The 19,733-nt window shown below is 41.6% G+C and overlaps 1 long non-coding RNA gene across 1 annotated transcript; it reads left to right on the forward strand.

Moving 5' to 3' along the window:
- Positions 1-4,745: 4,745 nt before the first annotated feature.
- On the forward strand, positions 4,746-16,334 carry LOC138737121 (uncharacterized). Its single transcript, XR_011340777.1, has 3 exons — positions 4,746-4,800; positions 8,224-8,286; positions 15,577-16,334. It is a non-coding gene; the product is annotated as an uncharacterized lncRNA (long non-coding RNA).
- The last annotated feature ends 3,399 nt before the right edge of the window (positions 16,335-19,733 follow it).

The raw sequence follows: 19,733 nt of genomic DNA on the forward strand, positions 1-19,733 counted from the left end.
TCAGCAACAACTAATTGTTTCCAACAGAACTCAATAAAAAGCAGAATAATCTATATTAGAATACAGGAACAGAAGGAGAGAAGGGCCAATGGCTCAGGAAATAATTATCCCATCTGAAATTCAACAATGAAATATGCTTAACGCTAGCCAAAATTAATTAAACAATACAGGTCATGCTTTGCCAGTGGTGATCTGTTCATCTCTTCTTTATAACTCCTTAAATTTGAATTTTAAAAGTACTAACCCAGTCCCTAAGCCACCTAGATTTTTCTGTACAATGATTCCAGTATATAAGCCTTCATTAAGTCACACTCCTGTTCGGCTCCGGATCATGGGTCCTCTACCGGCACCACCTACGGCTCCTAGAACGCTTCCACCAGCGTTGTCTCCGCTCCATCCTCAACATCCATTGGAGCGCTTTCATCCCTAACGTCGAAGTACTCGAGATGGCAGAGGTCGACAGCATCGAGTCCACGCTGCTGAAGATCCAGCTGCGCTGGATGGGTCACGTCTCCAGAATGGAGGACCATCGCCTTCCCAAGATCGTATTATATGGCGAGCTCTCCACTGGCCACCGTGACAGAGGTGCACCAAAGAAAAGGTACAAGGACTGCCTAAAGAAATCTCTTGGTGCCTGCCACATTGACCACCGCCAGTGGGCTGATAACGCCTCAAACCGTGCATCTTGGCGCCTCACAGTTTGGCGGGCAGCAACCTCCTTTGAAGAAGACCGCAGAGCCTACCTCACTGACAAAAGGCAAAGGAGGAAAAACCCAACACCCAACCCCAACCAACCAATTTTCCCCTGCAACCGCTGCAATCGTGTCTGCCTGTCCCGCATCGGACTTGTCAGCCACAAACGAGCCTGCAGCTGACGTGGACTTTTTACCCCCTCCATAAATCTTCGTCCGCGAAGCCAAGCCAAAGAAGAGAAGTCATGTGCAGCAGCACAAAACAACTAGCCAACATACATTCTAGCATTAAAGATGGAGTCCTGCCACGTGTGCCCACTCAACATACTATTGTATATCTCAGACACGTAGCCAAGAAAGCAAACACATTTAGTCATGGTGGCCCCAGCATGCTGAAACTTGCTTGTTTTCTAGTGTAAGAAGATGCCCGCAAGGGTATGCTGCCAATTGACACCTTCCATGGTGAAGGTGTATGTGCTGAGAGACACCTGAACCTCAGCGCAGCTACTGCAAAGCTACGGCTAATAATAGGTTGTGGCCATGCAGTCACTTGATATTGCACTGTTGAGCCTTGTGTAACTCCAAGTAGGAAGCTGGAATAACCAAAGCACAGCATGAAGCTCATTGATTGTTGGAGACAAATAATTGTAACTCAGGTTGTGATTCTTTTGTGGCAATTGTGGTCAACAACAGCTTTAAGAACAATGGAGTGCTACTCTTTCCGATTGTCATACGCTGCTGCGTCATCGTGGGGGTGGGGGGGGGGCAATGATGAGAATATGTGTGCAATCAATGGCATTCTGCAAATCCGTCCATTGTCTCCTGAAGGTGTGCACCATTCGGTACATCAACAAAGCAGAAGAGTCCTCTTCAGTGCTCCACTAACCTTGTGCATTAACACACAGAGGCGACACCTCCACTAAAAATATGACTAATGAATGGATGTTCACATGAGGCAGCCTACCACCACAGAACAACGACAAGTCTGAGCTGAGGCACCAGGGGCCGTCGCGATCTTGCTGTCTTGCACCTCAATTCTGGCTCAAGGAGTTTCAATACAAAGTTGAAAGTGTTCTGAGACATTTGAAAGTGACTCCATCACTTCTCCTTCATCAAAATTGTCAAGGACATTAGACCAAAACACAGTCCCATCTGATCTCTCTCTACTCCACACTCTCAGAGAGCAGCAAGCAAGAAGACTCAAAACAGCCAAACATCTCCGTCTACGGCTTCTCAGGTCCACGTGCCTTTCTGCCTCAAACAGTTCCCTGCTTCTCTTTTTGTGCAGAGGGTGGGGGTCTCCAATGTAAAGGATGAAGCGGGGGGGGAGGGAAACTCCAGCATATAGTGTGGGGATGTATCCACAAAAGAGGGCGGGGGGGGGGGGTCTCCAATGCACAGGGAGTGTGGGAGCGACTCACTGAGAATGGGTGAACTGCGCATGGTGGTGGGGGTGGGGGCAGGTAGCCTCACACTGAAGGGGGCAGCCTTGCACCAGACCAGATAAATTTGAATCCAATCAAGCCTGCAGGCTATAGGTTGCCCACCCCTAATCTACGTGGACATCTTAGCTGATCATTCCCTTTTATCAGCAACCTGCCGAGGGACATCTGCTGACTTTGGGTTGACCATAATGATGCGGAATCCTGGGATGTTGAAGGACCTCCATAGGGCTTGCAGCATCCATAGGAGGTAAAGATATATTACTGATGTTTCAGGTCGGAGACCTTCTTCAAGGCATGAGACAAATCGGGCAGTGCCTGAATAAAAGAAACGACGGGGAGATCAACAGGCAAAAGGTAATAATTGGATATGGAGAAGAGACCAAGAGAAAGGAAAGCTGAGAATTGATTGGGGGAGGAAGGGTTTGGCTCTGTGAATGCAGAACAGGGAAAAGGGGAGAGAGAGAGGCATAGCTAGTGGAAAGGAGGCCTCAAGAAAGTTTAGTGGGGGGTGGTCTAACTTCTCTCTCCTGCCAAGAAGAGATTGACTAAGGCAGCAATCAGATGGAGTTGAACACATTGGAAGAGTTCACCATTACCATCAGGTAAGGATGTCATTTATGACTAAGTTTAATTAAGCTGTTTTTTAAACTATTGGTCAGCTTTTGCTGGTTGATATGTGTGTGCATAATCAATGGAGGAAGCAATAGACATGAATTGTTGGGGGATCTTTCCCTAGGTCTGTGGAACTACATTTTCCCACCTGCATGGCGCACTGTTAACTTCTTCTGAAGGCAGTGGCTTCGGTCTCTGGGGCACACATTCTGGGTTCTTGGAGAAAGCGATGTCTGTGTCGTTCACGCACCACGTTTGAGTGTTAAAGAGAGATGGTGCCAATATAGGAATTTGTGCACTCTCTCAGCTGCAGGCGATGCTGCAGAAGTCTCGCAGGAATTTGACCAATTCAAGGCCAGCTGAGTGCTTGACGCTCGGTTGGAAGAGAAACTGCAGAAGGGTGAGCGGCTTTGTAGAGAGGAGTGAAACACTAAAGCTGCAGGTGCAGTGATTATAGTAAAAAATTCAGCTGGTCAAACAATCTTCTTTTCTAGCAAGGATAAGAATGCATAACCAACCCTTCATCGAGGTATGTGCAAAATGTAGGCAGGTACCTGAATAAAATTTTGGGGCGTCGAGCACAGGCCCAGAGGCAAAAGGTAATAAGAGGGGGAGGGCAGAAGAAAAAACAGGAAGTGGTGGATATAGCTCTATGAATGGGGAGGGAAGGGGGTGGAGAACTGAAGGAAAGGAAAGAGGGATAGGGTGAGAGGGAGAATGGAGAGCACTGTTCCCTCTAATCTGTGCACATGCACACACATGTTGATGCAGCGCACAAAGGAAATTAATGTGAGAGCAAAAGGTTAGTTACCTAAAATAATAATTAATAATTACACTTATTGAAAATAATCTCTTAGTTAGCTGTTTCTGTTAACTAGTTAAACAAGAGTTACACACTTGTATTTTATTAAAACATGCCAATACAGTTTTATTAGCCATGAGTGATAGGCTGTGCCAAAATGATCTTGAAACAATTTCAAGTTGACATTTGCACATGCAGTCAGTGTGCACATACTTTTGTCGCAGGAAAATAAATTGCACAATATAAGATTTTTTAGTACACTGACTACTAAACATTAGAAGGAACATTGATGGAAGTGATCTAGCATAAACTGGAGAACTTGTTGTTAATGCCACGCAGTTGGATAATGTCCAGATGGAATATTAGGTGTTACTCTTCCAATTTGTGGGTGGCTTTGATTTGGAAGAGCATGTGGCCGTGGGCAGACTGTCGGCTTGAGAGTGGGGAGCAGAATTGAAATCAGCACCTCTACTTTCTCAAGAGTTGTGAAAGACTTGGTGTGACATCAGGAACCCCAACAAATTTCTACAGCGGTGTGATGGAACATGTGCTGAACAGCTGAATCATGTATGGTGTGTGGTATGGGGACACGAATACCCATGAGTGTAAAACCCTGCAAAAGGTAGTAAACACAATCCAGGATATCATTGACATTACCCTCCCCACCATCGAGAACATCTACAGGGAACGCTGCCATTGGAGAGCAGGAGTAATCATCAAGGATCCACATCAACCAGCACATGCTTTGTTCTCGCTGCTGTCATTAGGAAAGAGGAATGGGTGCCACACACCTGGTTCAGGTACGGCTGCTACCCCTCCACCATCAGACTCCTCAACAGCAAACTCAATCAGAGACTCATTTAAGGACGCTTACTTGTGCACTTTCTTTTTTTCTCTCTGTATTGCAGTCAGTCTGTTTACATTTCTCTATTTGTTTATATGTGTGCATTGTGTATAGTTGTTTGCACTATGTATACAGTAAGTGGTAATTATGCCTTGCACAAGGAAAAGAATCTCCGGGTTGGATGTGGTCATGTATGTATTCTGACAATAAATCTGAACTGAAACTATTAGCATGTAACCTGCAAAAGTATTTGTTAGTAAGACTATTTTCTAATTTTGCTAGATTAATTTAGTATATTTTATTTATGTACACAGATTTATTACTGAATACTTTCTCCAAAGGATGCATCTGCTATCTTTGTGTTAAAAGCACACAAAAACAATCCTTGGGCATATGACTATCAAGGTAAACTTTAATTTGAAGGCAATTGTATATTCTGAATGTCTCTTTTTTCTGCATTACCCCTGTTCAACTCTATTTTTTAAAAAGTTTTAATTGAAAGGGACTTTTACTTGGTTGATCAATGGAACAGACCGATGAGAAAGGACCTAACGGCTTTGTTTTTATGTTATCTTTCAAAGTTGAAAGTCAAAGTTCAGATTTATTGTCAGAGTACAGACATGAAATCACAGACAACCCTGAGATTCTTTCTCCTGCAGGGAGAATTTCTACATTGGTAGTCCAAAAAAACTATATTCAAGCAAATATACATATACAAAAGAGAGAATGTAAACAAGAAGGCAGTGCAGACAAAATGTGCTCTACGGAAAAATAAATATTTGAATAATAAATAATCTGCAAAGTAAGAATCCTTAAATTGCTCTTTGAATGAGTCTGAGCTTAGAGATCTGATGGTGAAGGGGTAGCAACTCTTCCTGAACCTGGTGGTATGAGTCTTTAAAATTTCTTTCAAACAGTTCATTTTGGTAAAGTTATGACTATTTCCTCATTGTCCCGGAAATAGTCACTTTCATCTTGCTGTGTACAATTGAATGTCAATTTACAAACAGCATTCCCAATTTAATTTTCTTGCTCAAATGCTGAACTTATTTACAAAGGGAAGCTCATTTTCTCTATTGTCATACAGTGTTTCAATCACGACTAAATTAGAAAACTCCAGAATCTTGAAGAGTGTACAAGCCCAAATCATGGAGTCACAGAACTGTACAGCACACAACAGGTCCTTCACATCACTATGTATGCATTGACCAAACCCAGCTTCTCCAATCTCACATCATAACTGAAACAATTTATCTCAGACAACATCCAAATGAATTTCCTTTGCAGCATCTCCAGTGCCATCATTTTATTCCTATTGTATGGTGACCAGAATTTTACACAGTTATCCTGCTACGGTCTGATAATTTTCCATATTCTAACATGTTATGCTAAATAAGGTATGTCTCCTTCGCCATCTTTGGATGTCCTTAGACTTGTACATCAAGATTGATTTGTAACTTTCTATTCTTTAGGGGGTGGGCCAGTGGCTGTTGGGGGAGGGGGGGGCAGGGAGCTAACTAGCAGGCGGGCAAATGACCAATGGACGGATGGGGGGGTGAACCTACTCCTGCAAGCGTGTAACGTGTCATGGGTTGGGGGAGGAACCCACCTAAATTGCCAAGGAGGACAAAGTCCCGGGGATTTGGACCATGGTGTGAAAGGCCCAGGAGGTCCTGAATTCCAGGAATTTCACAGGGATGAAGTAAGGTCACTGCCCGGCTGCAGTGTGAAAACTGGTTGAATATTTCAAATCACAAAACAACCCTCCACTAGAAAGCTAATGTTGGATACATTTTGCTTACTTTTCTTGGATCCCATGGATCAGCTTCCCAAGGAAGACTGAAATCAAAACTATGGAAATCTCTGAACTTCTTATCAGTTCATTCATATTAAGATATCCTGGCGAATCTGGTTGATCCAGTACTTCCTGACTGAAAATAAATACAGTACCAATAATATATTCAGAGCTTTTGTTTTAAAAAAAGCTTGTCTTTCTTGTTTCAGTGTTTTTTCAGATAAAGAATTATATTTCATTATCCATTTAAATTATATTTTATATTTCTGTTCTTCTTGCAAATCAAACCAATTACGATTGACATGGAATCTGTGTATTGTGGTGAAACACGGAAGGCTGCAGACGCTGTGATTGTAGTAAAACTACACAATAAATGCTAGAGGAACTCAGTTGATCTCGCAGCATCCATAAGGAGTAAAGATATATTACTGACATTTTAGGCCTGAGCCCATCCTTCAAAGAAACCCTAGGCCAGTCACAGAAGAAGGGGTCAGGCCCGAAATGTCAGTAATATATCTTTAGCTCCTATTGACGTTGCAAGTCTAGCTGAGTTCCTCCTGCATTTACTGTGTGTTTTTAACCTGTGTATTGTGTTTGACTTAGTCTTCAACACAGACAATGTCATGAAGCAGTAGATATAAAGAGAAATAAATGTAACATTCTCAGGTGTGTAGGGAGCATTCATTGATCAATTACAGAAGATGTTTAGCCCTCTTGTTGTGTTGGCCTTGCTGATTCAGTAAGATGTTTTATTCGAAAAATATCTCAGAAATTGATTTAATCATTCCCTAGGTTTTAAAAGCCTTACTTTTTGAAACAGCATACATAAAAATGAGACTTTGGGTACGAGCACAATGGATTGGGGTGGATTTACTGTCTGGTCGAAGGTTGCAGGCATCTTTTGGCAAATGGGCATGAGGTATTTCTCTCCCCACCTACCCCTCTCCCTGAGCTGCAACAATTGGTGGGTCTAATCAAGCAGAGCTGGGAGCACTGAGTGGATTCATTTCCTTAATCAGTAAGTCAGTGAGGCTGGCTGGCAGTCATTGTTTCAGCCTCTGCTCATTCTCGCATCACAGCTGTTTCTGTGATCCTCTCCCATACACAGATTTTGTTCATCTCCGACATGAGCAGTTCTAATTACAAACCTCTCTAAGAAATGAGTTGTACCCTGGAAACTACTTGTAGAGCCTTCAAAACACCAGATGTCAAATATTTATTATTAGGTATATTTAATCATTGTGTTCCATTGACAAATTTCATGCACCAAGACGGCCTTGCCTGTCTCTTGAAATTAAGCTCCAATTATCACATTTTTGTTCATTTTAATCCATCATTTGGTTCTCTTCTGATTTTTGCTTTTCTGTACAATACATATCATTATTTTGAGAAGTGAAAGTGCCAGTATTGGTCTGATAGGCAAAAGTAAGACCATAAGTCATAAGAGCATAAATAGGTTCTTCAGCCCATCGAGTCGGCCCCACCATTTAATCATGAGCTGATCCATTTTCCCACTCAGCTCCACCACCACCAGGCCTTCTCCTCATAACCTTTAATGCCCTGGCTAATCAAGAACCTATCAATCTATGTCTTAAATACATGCAATGAAATAAAATTCCTTCTCTTGCACAGTCCCACATGTGTGAGCCTGACTTGCTTTCTCTCCAGTCCTATAGATTCTGAAGTGGTTACTGAACCCACTATCAGTACCACATGAGACAGAAGGGGCATGATGGGGCTGATGGGTGAGTAATTTGAGTAGTGTTTACTGCTTTTGTCATTTCTGCAGGGCTTTAATGCATTTTCAATGAATGGACGAGGCTCTTGGAACCATCTGGTATGCTCCATTTTTCACTTTGAGAGGTCATGTGTCATGGATTACTATAAATAAGTCAGTCTGTTAAACTTCTTCAGAGAGGCTTTGACAACATCCGAAAACTTTTGTAGGGAACTCTGAATAGAGGGGCTGTTTCAAAAATCTGATGTCATGCAAGTGAAACTGTACTTGATGGAAGTGTATTTTGTTTTTTTAGTGCTGGGAAAGCTGAGAGAGGATTATTCTGCCAAGGGATTCTCCAGAGGTATATTCTCCAAAGGTAATTTTGTCTCCAAAACTTTGATGTGGGTTATCTTTGACTCGGGAACATACAGATGGGCAGGGATCATTGCTGATTGATAGACCATGAGCAGTGTGAGAGATTTGAGGTCTTGATCTTAGAACCATGCTTCCCTCACAGTCAAAGATGGTGCTGATGCATCGAAGGTTATGATAATTATGTTTAATTGAGAGCTGTTTCCCCAAGGTTTAGGAAGTGGTCTGCATTTTTCAAGGTTTTTGTTTATTGATGGAGGGCATGATTGTACCATGAAGGAGGTTCCTAGCAATCTGTCAATTAAGGGTGAGGCTGATTCTCTTGCATACTTCAGTGAACCGATTAACAATGACTGTTGCAGTTATATTACCTAATCCTTGTTACCTTTTTTGATCTTTCATTCCCATGTCAACTTTCATGTTAACACACTGCCTTTTATTCTCCACATATTTGATATAATTTTCTTTCATTATTCAACAAACTTTAAGATGGCACATCAAACATATTATGGATTCTGGAAATCTAAAACAGAAAATGCCTAGAAATAACCAGCACATTGGTGTGTGTGGAAAGACCACAGCAAGTCATTTCACAGGGGCAATTCTTCACTAGTTTGTTTCCTTTGGCTGCTGTCGGATCTACAGTGTGATTTTGACCCTTTGGATTTTTGTTTCAATGTAGATTTCCTTTCTTCCTTGCACCTTTTTGTTTTTGCTTCTAAAATATAAACTGCAAAAATAAAAATGCCAGTCAGTAAATGAAACCAAAAGATTTGTGTCATAACACATTGGTGCACAAACATTTGATGGTTACAAAATCACTGTCTTTAGAGTTTGCTGTTGCCAAAGCAATATTACACAGTACATCTTGAGTTAATTCAACCCAGTCTTGCTTATGCTTAGTTCTTAAGAGTAGCACATTTTCAGAGTATTATCTAATCTCTGCTTTTAAATAAAACAACATGTAACATTATTGAAACTTGCACTGCAATAAAGGTACTATTATCAGTAAAAATTATTAAACTATCGTGAAATGCTTAATTTGGCAAACGGTGCCATCGCCTTAGGGATTTGAAAGGGATCAGATAAATGGCAAAGAAAAAAGCAGCAGAAATTAGATAAAAGCAATTGGCAAGAATTCTTGGAAAAGAAATGCAGGGACTTCGAAATGAATAAGCTGAGAAACATAGTTAAATTTTACTGAAAAATTGCTATAAAAGAATCTTGGGATTATTTTGAAATGTAAAATATGTAATATTATGAAGTATAACATACCAAAGAAAATGCAACTTGGCTAAAATGCTGTCTGCTGAGAGCTGATTGATCATTAATATGTTTTAGATTAACTTGTATTTCATGTTTTCCTTAGTTTTTTTTCTGCTGATCTCACTTGTGTTCTCTACTGCCTCCCATCTGATGCCAATTAAATTTGTTGTTTTTTTTTAAAATAGCCATCTCAAATTTACATTTAGTGAGGCTGTTTTTTGTTTGTCTCTGTAATTGACGTTTCAACCGAGTTTGTACTCAGGCTCCAGTATGTAGTCTAGTGAAATGTTTTAGCTTTAGGTTCTTGGAAAGATGGTGATAATAAATGATAATGACAAACATGCTGAGGGTTTCATAGTGGTAGTTCTCTTTTTTACTACCACAGGTTTAATTACTTAATCTAAAACTCTGAAAAGACTAGCCCAATAGTTCTCAACCTTTTCCTTTCCACTCACAGACCACTTTAAGTAATCCCTATGTCATCGGTGCTCTGTAATTAGTAAGGGATTACTTAAGGTGGTCTGTGAGTGGGAAGAAAGGTTGAGAATCTTTTCTCGAGACCCAATTGTTACTGAAAAATTGTCATTGGGCCATTTCCTTTGGAGTTATGAAATGAGTCAATTAGGTGCGATTAAAACAGTGGTTTTCAAACTTTTTCTTTCCACCCACCTTAAGCAATCCCTTACTAATCATTAATAAAAGTTGTATGTATGTGGTGATACAACCAATACACTGGTCGCACTCCTATCAGCCTACTGTAGGGGAAAATCACTGTACCTGCAGGTAGGCATCCTGGAAGGCTGGCCCCACCTGCCTGCTGTCAATCACCGGCCTGTATAAAGATTCGAGCTGGCCCCTTTGGGAACAGTCAGGCTTGTGGGACCAGGAGTGTATACAAGTTTAAGCTGATTAAGGCCTGTTGTACAGTCTGTAGACTTTGCATCTGAATTCTTTGCACATCAGTGCTCACAATTTAATCAACTTAAAATTAAAGGATGATGAAGATGTTCCTCACCATCAAGAGGCTGGATATCGACCCTCAACATCCGGACATCCCAGCATACTTTGAGATCTGGAAGCATGCAATTGAGGCGATCATTCACACACAAGCTGAGGTCATCGATACAAACCAGAAGAAACTCATGGTACTACGCACCAAGATGGACTCGCGCGTTTTCTCAGCTATGCGAGACTGCATGGATTTCAAACCAGTAATGGCCATCCTGGAAGCCATGTACCGGTCCCTGATGAACATACTTTACGCTCAGTATCGGGGTACAGCAGCCAGGTGAGATGGCAGACGCTTTCCTGGGGACACTGCAAGAGCTGGCATTACCGTGCATGGTCAAAGCTGGGGTGACTGCTGGGGAAGTGGATCTACTCATCCGAGATGCATGCATGCAAGGGTTGTGGTCAACGGTGACTCAACAGAGGAGAATAATGGCTCCCTTACCAGGATCATGGAGGTGGTCTGCTCCCTAGAAAGCTGCAGCTCACCATGTAGAGGCCTTTGATGCTCGCCTCCCCCATCCTCTAGCCTGGCCGACACCAATGACAGCAGTCACTGAGGGGCCCCAGAGATGATCCCCACAGCCGATGCAGTCTGCTGCTGTAAGTACTGCGGGGCCCGGTGTGGGTCAGAAAGGCACTCCTAGAAGAACTGCCCCACTAGGAACTTTCTTTGCTCCCGATGCAGCAAAAAGGGCCACTTCACTAAAGTGTGCCTCTCCAAGCCCACTGGGAGCACTGCAGTCCTCTGCGACCAAACGGGAGCTCCTCTCGACCCTCTGGGTGCCACCACGTGCGAATACCAAGCAGCACCATTACTCCACCCATCACTTCCACCCACATCAATGGCATCACTTCCAGCCTGGCTGTCGAATCACACAGTCTCCATGTGCTCACCATGGGTGCCACCATCTTTCATCATCCAAGTTCTGACTGCACCAATGATGTCACTTCTGCCTGAATCAATGTTGTGACTTCCAGTCGGGTTGCTGGACTGCACCAACATCATGTGCGCCTCCTGGGTGCCGTCATCATGGACCAGCCAACCCCTGTCTATCCCGAATCCAACTCACCCATCTCACAGAACAGACGACATGGTCAATACGTGCACATATAAAACCATGCACTCGTCGCACCCATGGACCACTACTCACCACAGCTGGCTGGGAACCCTGAGGCGTCCCTAGCATCCAACATGCTAACGGAGAACATTCCTCACGGAATCAGGTGCTCGATGATGGATATCGCTGTCAACAGGAAGGTAATAAAATGCCTGTTTGATAGCGGTAATACTGAGAGCTTTGTGCACCCAAATGTGATCTGTACTCTGCTGCTCAAAGTATACCCAACGAACTTCGCTATCGTTTTTGCATCCCAGGACCACACCATCATGGCTCTGGGATGCTGCTCAGTGAACTTGACAGTAGGGGGGAAACATACAGGCTCCTGGTCATACTCAAGCTCTGCATCCCAGACTAGACTTCCAGTATCACCTCCACAGCCTCATCCTTGCCTTTAGAGGTCCACCCCCCCCCCCCCCCAACAATGCAAAGTCCAGTGACCACCCTCAGTCCACCTGAGGGCTCTCCAACACACAGGTCCCCCCTCCATCCCTCCTCAACTACCTGATGCTGGACTGTAAGCCTATAGCAGCCAAGAGCTAGCGCTACTGTGCAGCCAACAAGGCCGACATGAGACGGATTCTGGCAGAAGAGCCCAGCACCAGCCCCTGAAAAGCCCAGGTCGTAAAAATGGACAGCAAACTGAAGATGGTCACCAATTATAGTCAGACCATCAACAGGTACACGTGGCTGGATGCCTACCCACTGCCCAGCATCACCAACATGGTCAACGAGAGTACAGGGTTTTCTTCACGATTGACCTGAAGTCGGTCTACCACCAGTTCCCCATTCATGCCTGGGATAAACCTTGTACCGCCTTTGAGGCAGATGGGTGCCTCTACCAGTTCCGCCAGGTCCCATTTGCAGTCACCAATGGAGACTCCATTTTCAGTGGGAGATGGACCACATGGTAGACCAGCACAACCTAAGAACAACCTTCCCATACCTGGACAATGACACCATCTATAGCCACGACCAGCAGGACCACAATGCCAACCTGGAGAGATTTCTCTGGATGGCAGAGGCACTGAACCTCACCCTCAACAGGTAGAAGTGCGTGTTCAGCACAACCCGCCTCACCATCCTGGGCTGCATCGTGGAACATGGTGTCATCGGTCCCGACCCCAAATGCATGCGCCCCCTAATGGAACTGCCCCTTCCCACATGCTCAAGGCCCTCTTCATGTGCTTAGGGCTCTTCTCTTACTACTCCCAGTGGGTCCCCCATTTCTCAGACAATGTCCACCCTCTGGCCCAAGCCACAACCTTTCCCCTCCCTGCCGAGGCACAAGTGGCCTTTACCCACATCAGACAGGACATTGCCATGATGCATGCCATGGATGGACTCCCCATTCCAGGTGGAGTGCAATGCCTCTGACATTGCCCTCACTGCCACCCTCAACCAAGGGAGGGGGACCCGTGGCCTTTTTCCCCAGGACCCTCCAGAACTCGGACACTCCACCATCAAAAAGGAGACCTAGGCAATCATGGAAGGGGTCCACCACTGGAGCCACCACCTGGCAGGCAGGAGGTTCACCCTCCTCACAGACCATTGCGTGGTGGCGTTCATGTTTAGCACCACCCACAGAGGCAAGATGAAAAATGATAAGATCTTGTGCTGGAGAGTTGAGCTGACCACCTTCAGCTACGACATCCAGTATAGGCTGGAGAAGCTCAACGACTCCCCTGATGCTCTATCCCAGACCTGCACCAGTGTGCAGTCCGAACAACTTCAGGCGCTGAATTACACCATTTGTCATCCATGCCTCTTGTGCTTGCATCACTTCATAAAGTTCTGGAATCTCCCCTTCACCACCATGACTGAGTCTGCAGGGCCTGCGTGGAATGCAAACCGCGCTTCTTCAGCCCACCACAGCCCCATATAATAAAGGCCACTTGGCCCTTAGAGCAACTCAGCATCAACTTCAAAGGACCACTGTCTTCCATGAATAAGAATTTTTATTTCCTCTCGGTCATAGACAAATACTCCTTCGCCATCCCTTGCTCTGACACCTCCACCACTTCTGTAATCAAGGCACTGGCACAGATTGTCACCAAGTTTGGTACCTGGCATTCATCCACAGCAACCGGGGGTCCAGATGCATGAGTGAGGAGCTGCACCAGTGCCTGGTGGTGCGAGGCATTGCGTCTAGTTGCATGATTAGCTACAACCACAGGGGCAATAGGCAGGTTGAACGTGAGAACGGGGTGATCAGGAAGGTGGTACTCCTGGCCCTGAGGTTGAAAGAATGGTCCATTAACTATTGGCAACAGGTCCTCCCCGAAGTGCTTCATGCCATACGTTCACTCTTGTACGTGGCTATCAATCAGACCCTACATGAACGCCTTTTCTCCTTGGAAATCAGCAACGACCATCTCCCTGCCAGCATGGCTGACATCTCCAGGACCAGTACTCCTCCGTAAACACGTGAGGACCCACAAATCTGACACCCTGGTTGAGCAGTGTACCTCCTCCAAGCAAACCCAAATTACGCCAATGGATGTAAAGACACCATCTCGAACAGGGATCTGGCACCAGTAGAGTCCCAGCACCCCCCCCCCCCCAAACCCAGGCATCCCTGGCCCATCCAGGATCCCCAGGGCCTGGCATCCTCTCCCCACCTCTCCATAGGGCCACACTCCCCACAGAACCGCCCCAACACCTACACCCTCGCACTGGTAGACATCCCTACTCTGCCAGGCACCATCTTGCCTGTACTGCCGGCCACCTCAACCACCCTGGACGCAGCTGACCTTTAGGCATCCCTGCCCCTACCAGGAGCCTGTCCTGCGATGGTCACAGAGGTAAAGATGATCGCCAGATCACCTGAACCTATAGATACTACTCAGTATCGGGAACACTGCCTTCCCCCCACCCCTTCACCTGATTCATTTTAAGAAGGGGGATGAGTGTGGTGATATAACCACCACACTGGCCACACTCCTATCAGCCTACTGCAGGGGGCAACCACTGTACTTGCAGGTAGGCAACTGGGAGACTGGCCCCACCATCTGGCTGTCAATCATTGGCTCGTATAAAGACTCGAGCCGGCTCCTATAGGAGCAGTCAGATACGTGAAGTCAGAAGTGTACTGAAACCTAGTGTATTCAAGTTTAAGCTGATTAAAGCCTGTTGAACAGTCTGTGGACTTTGTGAGCACTGCTGTGTAAATAATTCAGACACAATGTGAGTCGAAAGAAAAATGGTTGAGAACCACTGGACTAGACTAATGGAAAATTATGAGGAACAGCTATTTTATATCAGCAAAGACACCAGCAAATATGAATTATCTTTCAGATTTCTTTCAATCATTAAGTCATCTCACCAATTAGCATACACAAATTGCCCTGCCTAGTTTTTAATGCCAATTTCAACAATATAAAATTTTGGTACTCACCAGATGGGTTTGGAAAAAAAGCATAGATTAAAAAATGTAATTTTGTATGATTAATTGTAATAATAAAGCCATACTATGATACAATTTTCAGACTGAAAAATGTGCATCTATGCTAAATTTTTATAAAATGCTGTCCAATTGTGTTGGTTAATGGTGGTTAATGACAATGTTTGAGTGTGATTGGAACCAAGATGAAAATTTCTCAACACTGGGGCAATTTTGATCTGGGTTACTGATTTCAAACAAACTGGAAGCTTTTGGCCTTGTTTAATATTTAGTCTTCGTCTAGTTCTCAGAGCAATAAAGCCATCCATTACTTATGGATGTTACTTGAATGTGTGCTGAGCACCCATTTCAGATATCTTTCTGTTTCATTAATACTGTTTGGCTTTTTTACCCAGTTACAATAGTTTTTCCTTCCACAAAGAGTATGAAGGTAAAATAGGTTCCAATGAAAGGTCATTTATCTGAAATATTAACTCCTGTTTTTCTCTCCCCACAGTTGTGACCTGACCAGCAGAGCATTTCTAGCTGGTTCTATATTTATTATGCTCCATTACCAACTTTAACGGATGCCTATTTCAATACTTCTCCAAGATGCCAAAAAATCGATTGTGGTCCTAATATTGTAGCTTCTTCTTGAAACGAAATGGTGAACTTAATAATGAATTGAATCAAATTGCTTTCAAGTGAAATACTAATGAGCTTCTGTAACTTACTGAACATTTGGGAGAACAAAATTTCCCAGGAGAGGAGTTAAAATTGGTTGTGTATAATTTGAGATTTGAAAGTGATATTAATTTATTCTGTTTTTAATTTTTGTAAATTAGCATGAATTTAAGCGTGATAATTACAACTATTCCTGATGATTCAGAAATATTCAATGCAGAACTTCAAAATATTTGTAAGATAATTAACATGGCAAAATGGAATTTAAGCATTCTGGGAGCCTGAAATAAAAACTAAGATGAACAGAGAGTTTGTACCAGTTAATATAAAATTTCCTCCCAGTGGTCCAAACTAAAACATCAAAACCCATCGAAGATTTCCTATATCATGCAAAATATTTAAGTTTTGCCATAATATAAAGAGGAAGAGGGGAATTGTAGTGCTATCGATCAACTACATTAGACAGAGGGTTGTAATTAATAGGCTTTAATCACCTTAAGTCATCACATGATAGGGTGGGAAGAGATTTTGATTGGGATAAAGGATGATAAAAATATTTTGTTTCTAGTTTTAATATTAATGGGATAAATAGTAAAATTAAAAGGAAAAAAATATTAAGTTATGAAGGTTGATATTGAATTTTTACAAAAAACTCATTTGACAGAAAAAATAACATTCTAAATTAAAAGAAGATTGGGTGGGCCAAGTTATCACTTCATCTTTTAATTCTAAAGCAAGAGGGGTGGCTCAATTAATTTTTTTTAAAATTACCAGTAAAACATTTTGATACTATAATAGATCCTGTGGGGAAATCTGATTTATTCCAAAATGTGGACACTTATGAATATTTATGCACCAAATATAGATGATGAAGATTTTATAAAGAATACTCTTTTACTCTTAGCGGAGGTGCAGGAAAAGGTTTTAATAGGAGGAGATATTAATTGTTGACTTGATCCATTATTGAATAAATCAATTGAAACTGTAATGAGAGTTAAAGCGGCCAATTTTTTTATAGATTGGGAGAGAATGATGTATAAAAAAAAAACTATTGCAAAAGTATTGGCAAATGGACATATTTCAACATCTTTTGAATTAACGAGATCAAGTAGAAACAAGGTTGCCCTTGTAACCAGCTTTATTTGTTTTAGCAATAGAACCGTTGGCTGAATTAATAAAATGAGATTCAAAGAATGTGGATATTAAGGTAAAACAAGAAGAATATAAATTAAATTTATTTGCTGATGATGTTTTGATTTATTTACCAGATTCTTTACATTCTTTGCCACAACTTAAAATTAGAATAAAGGAGTATCAGGATGTAAAATAAACTGGGAGAAGAGTGAAATTATGTCTTAGTTAATGCAGATTATGAGAAATGTAAGGAAGCAATTGAATCTAGATGGCCAGATCTTGGAATAAAATATTTAGTTATTCGTGTGCAATCAAATTTGACAAAAATTATTTAAATTAAATTATTTATTTTTAGTAAAGAAGATTTTGAAAAATGGAATATGTTACCTATTACTTTGATGGATAGAGTAAATTGTGTTGTTGCCTTGAAAACAATATTTATTCCAATCGAATCCAATTTCAATTCCTCAAAAGTTTTAAGCAATTAAATGTTTCTTGTTGGAAAATTTTTATGGAAAGGGAAAATAGCTAGGGTTTCTTTGGAAAAATTGACATGGAAATATGATTTAGGAGGTTTACAGCTTCCCAATTTTATGAATTATTATGAAGTGCACAGCTGAGATTTATTAATGTAATGTATGAGTTAAATCATGTTCCAGCATGGGTAAATATAGAACTTGATAAAATAGGAGAAACTGATCCACAACACCTTATTTGTAAATGGAACACAAGTTTGTTAATTCTTCTTGGCTTGGCTTCACGGACGAAGATTTATGGAGGGGTAAATGTCCACGTCAGCTGCAGGCTCGTTTGTGGCTGACAAGTCCGATGCGGGACAGGCAGACACGGTTGCAGGGGAAAATTGGTTGGTTGGGGTTGGGTGTTGGGTTTTTCCTCCTTTGTCCTTTGTCAGTGAGGTGGGCTCTGCGGTCTTCTTCTATTATAATTTTTTTATTTTTCACACTATAAACCACATTGATCAAGATACATACATTTTTCTTTTCAACTATATACAGTGTCATTTTCTCCCCCCCCTTCCCATCCCACCCTCCCTACCTCCCCTCCCATTCATTTAAAGTGCAGAATCTAAGATACATTAAACCCGTCAAACAATGTTGTCACTCAATAAAAATAAACAAGAAATTCCACTGAGTCAATTCTTTTCATTTCCTTCTCCTGTCATTTTAGGTGGTAGATGTCCCCGGTAGGTTTTCTCTATTGTGTTTCATGTATGGCTCCCATATTTGTTCAAATATTGTAATATTTCTTAAATTATATGTTATTTTTTCTAATGGAATACATTTATTCATTTCTATATACCATTGTTGTATTCTCAAGCTATCTTCTAATTTCCAGGCTGACATAATACATTTTTTTGCTACAGCTAAGGCTATCCTAACAAATCGTTTTTGTGCACCATCCAAATCAAGTCCAAATTCTTTGTTTTTTATGTTACTTAGGAGGAAGATCTCTGGGTTTTTTGGTATATTGCTTTCTGTGATTTTATTTAATATCTGGTTTAGATCTTTCCAAAATTTTTTCACTTTCTCACACATCCAGATTGCATGAATTGTTGTTCCCATTTCCTTTTTACAATGAAAACATCTGTCAGATACTGTTGGGTCCCATTTATTTAACTTTTGTGGTGTAATGTATAGCCTGTGTATCCAGTTATATTGTATCATACGTAACCTCGTGTTTATTGTATTTCTCATAGTTCCAGAGCATAACTTCTCCCATGTTTCCTTCTTTATCTTTATGTTTAAATCTTGTTCCCATTTTTGTTTAGTTTTACCATTTGTTTCCTCATTCTCCTTTTCTTGCAGTTTAATATACATATTTGTTATAAATTTTTTGATTATCATTGTGTCTGTAATCACATATTCAAAATTACTTCCCTCTGGTAACCTCAGACTGCTTCCCAATTTGTCCTTCAAGTAGGATTTCAGTTGATAGTATGCCAACACTGTACCTTGAGTTATGTTATATTTATCCTTCATTTGTTCAAAGGATAGTAATTTATTTCCTGAAAAGCAATTTTCTATTCTTTTGATCCCTTTTTTCTCCCATTCTCTAAAGGAAAGGTTATCTATTGTAAAAGGGATTAGTTGATTTTGCGTCAGTATTAGTTTTGGTAATTGGTAATTTGTTTTATTCCTTTCTACATGAATCTTCTTCCAAATATTGAGCAGATGATGTAATACTGGAGAATTCCTACATTGTACCAATTTTTCATCCCATTTACATAATATATGTTCAGGTATCTTCTCCCCTATTTTATCTAGTTCTAATCTAGTCCAATCTGGCTTTTCTCTTGTTTGATAAAAATCTGATAGGTATCTTAATTGTGCGGCTCTATAATAATTTTTTAAAGTTTGGCAGTTGTAAGCCTCCTTGTTTATACCATTCTGTTAATTTATCTAGTGCTATCCTCGGTTTCCCCCCTTTCCATAAAAATTACCTTATTATTTTCTTTAACTCCTTGAAGAATTTCTCCATCAAGTGTATTGGCAATGCCTGAAATAAGTATTGTATCCTTGGGAAGATGTTCATTTTAATACAGTTTATCCTTCCTATTAGTGTTAGTGGTAAGTCTTTCCAATGCTCTAAGTCGTCCTGTAATTTTTTCATTAGTGGATAATAATTGAGTTTATATAGATGGCCGAGGTTTTTATTTATTTGTATACCTAGGTATCTGAATGGTGATTCTTTCTTAAATTTTGAGAAATCCGCATTATTCATTGGCATTGCTTCACTTTTATTTGCGTTAATCTTGTAACCCGACACTTCTCCATATTCCTTCAATTTCTTATATAATTGTTTTATTGATATTTCTGGTTCTGTTAAGTATACTAT

The sequence above is a fragment of the Narcine bancroftii genome, chromosome 1, assembly GCF_036971445.1.
Source record: "Narcine bancroftii isolate sNarBan1 chromosome 1, sNarBan1.hap1, whole genome shotgun sequence".
Classification (NCBI taxonomy): Eukaryota; Metazoa; Chordata; class Chondrichthyes; order Torpediniformes; family Narcinidae; genus Narcine; species Narcine bancroftii.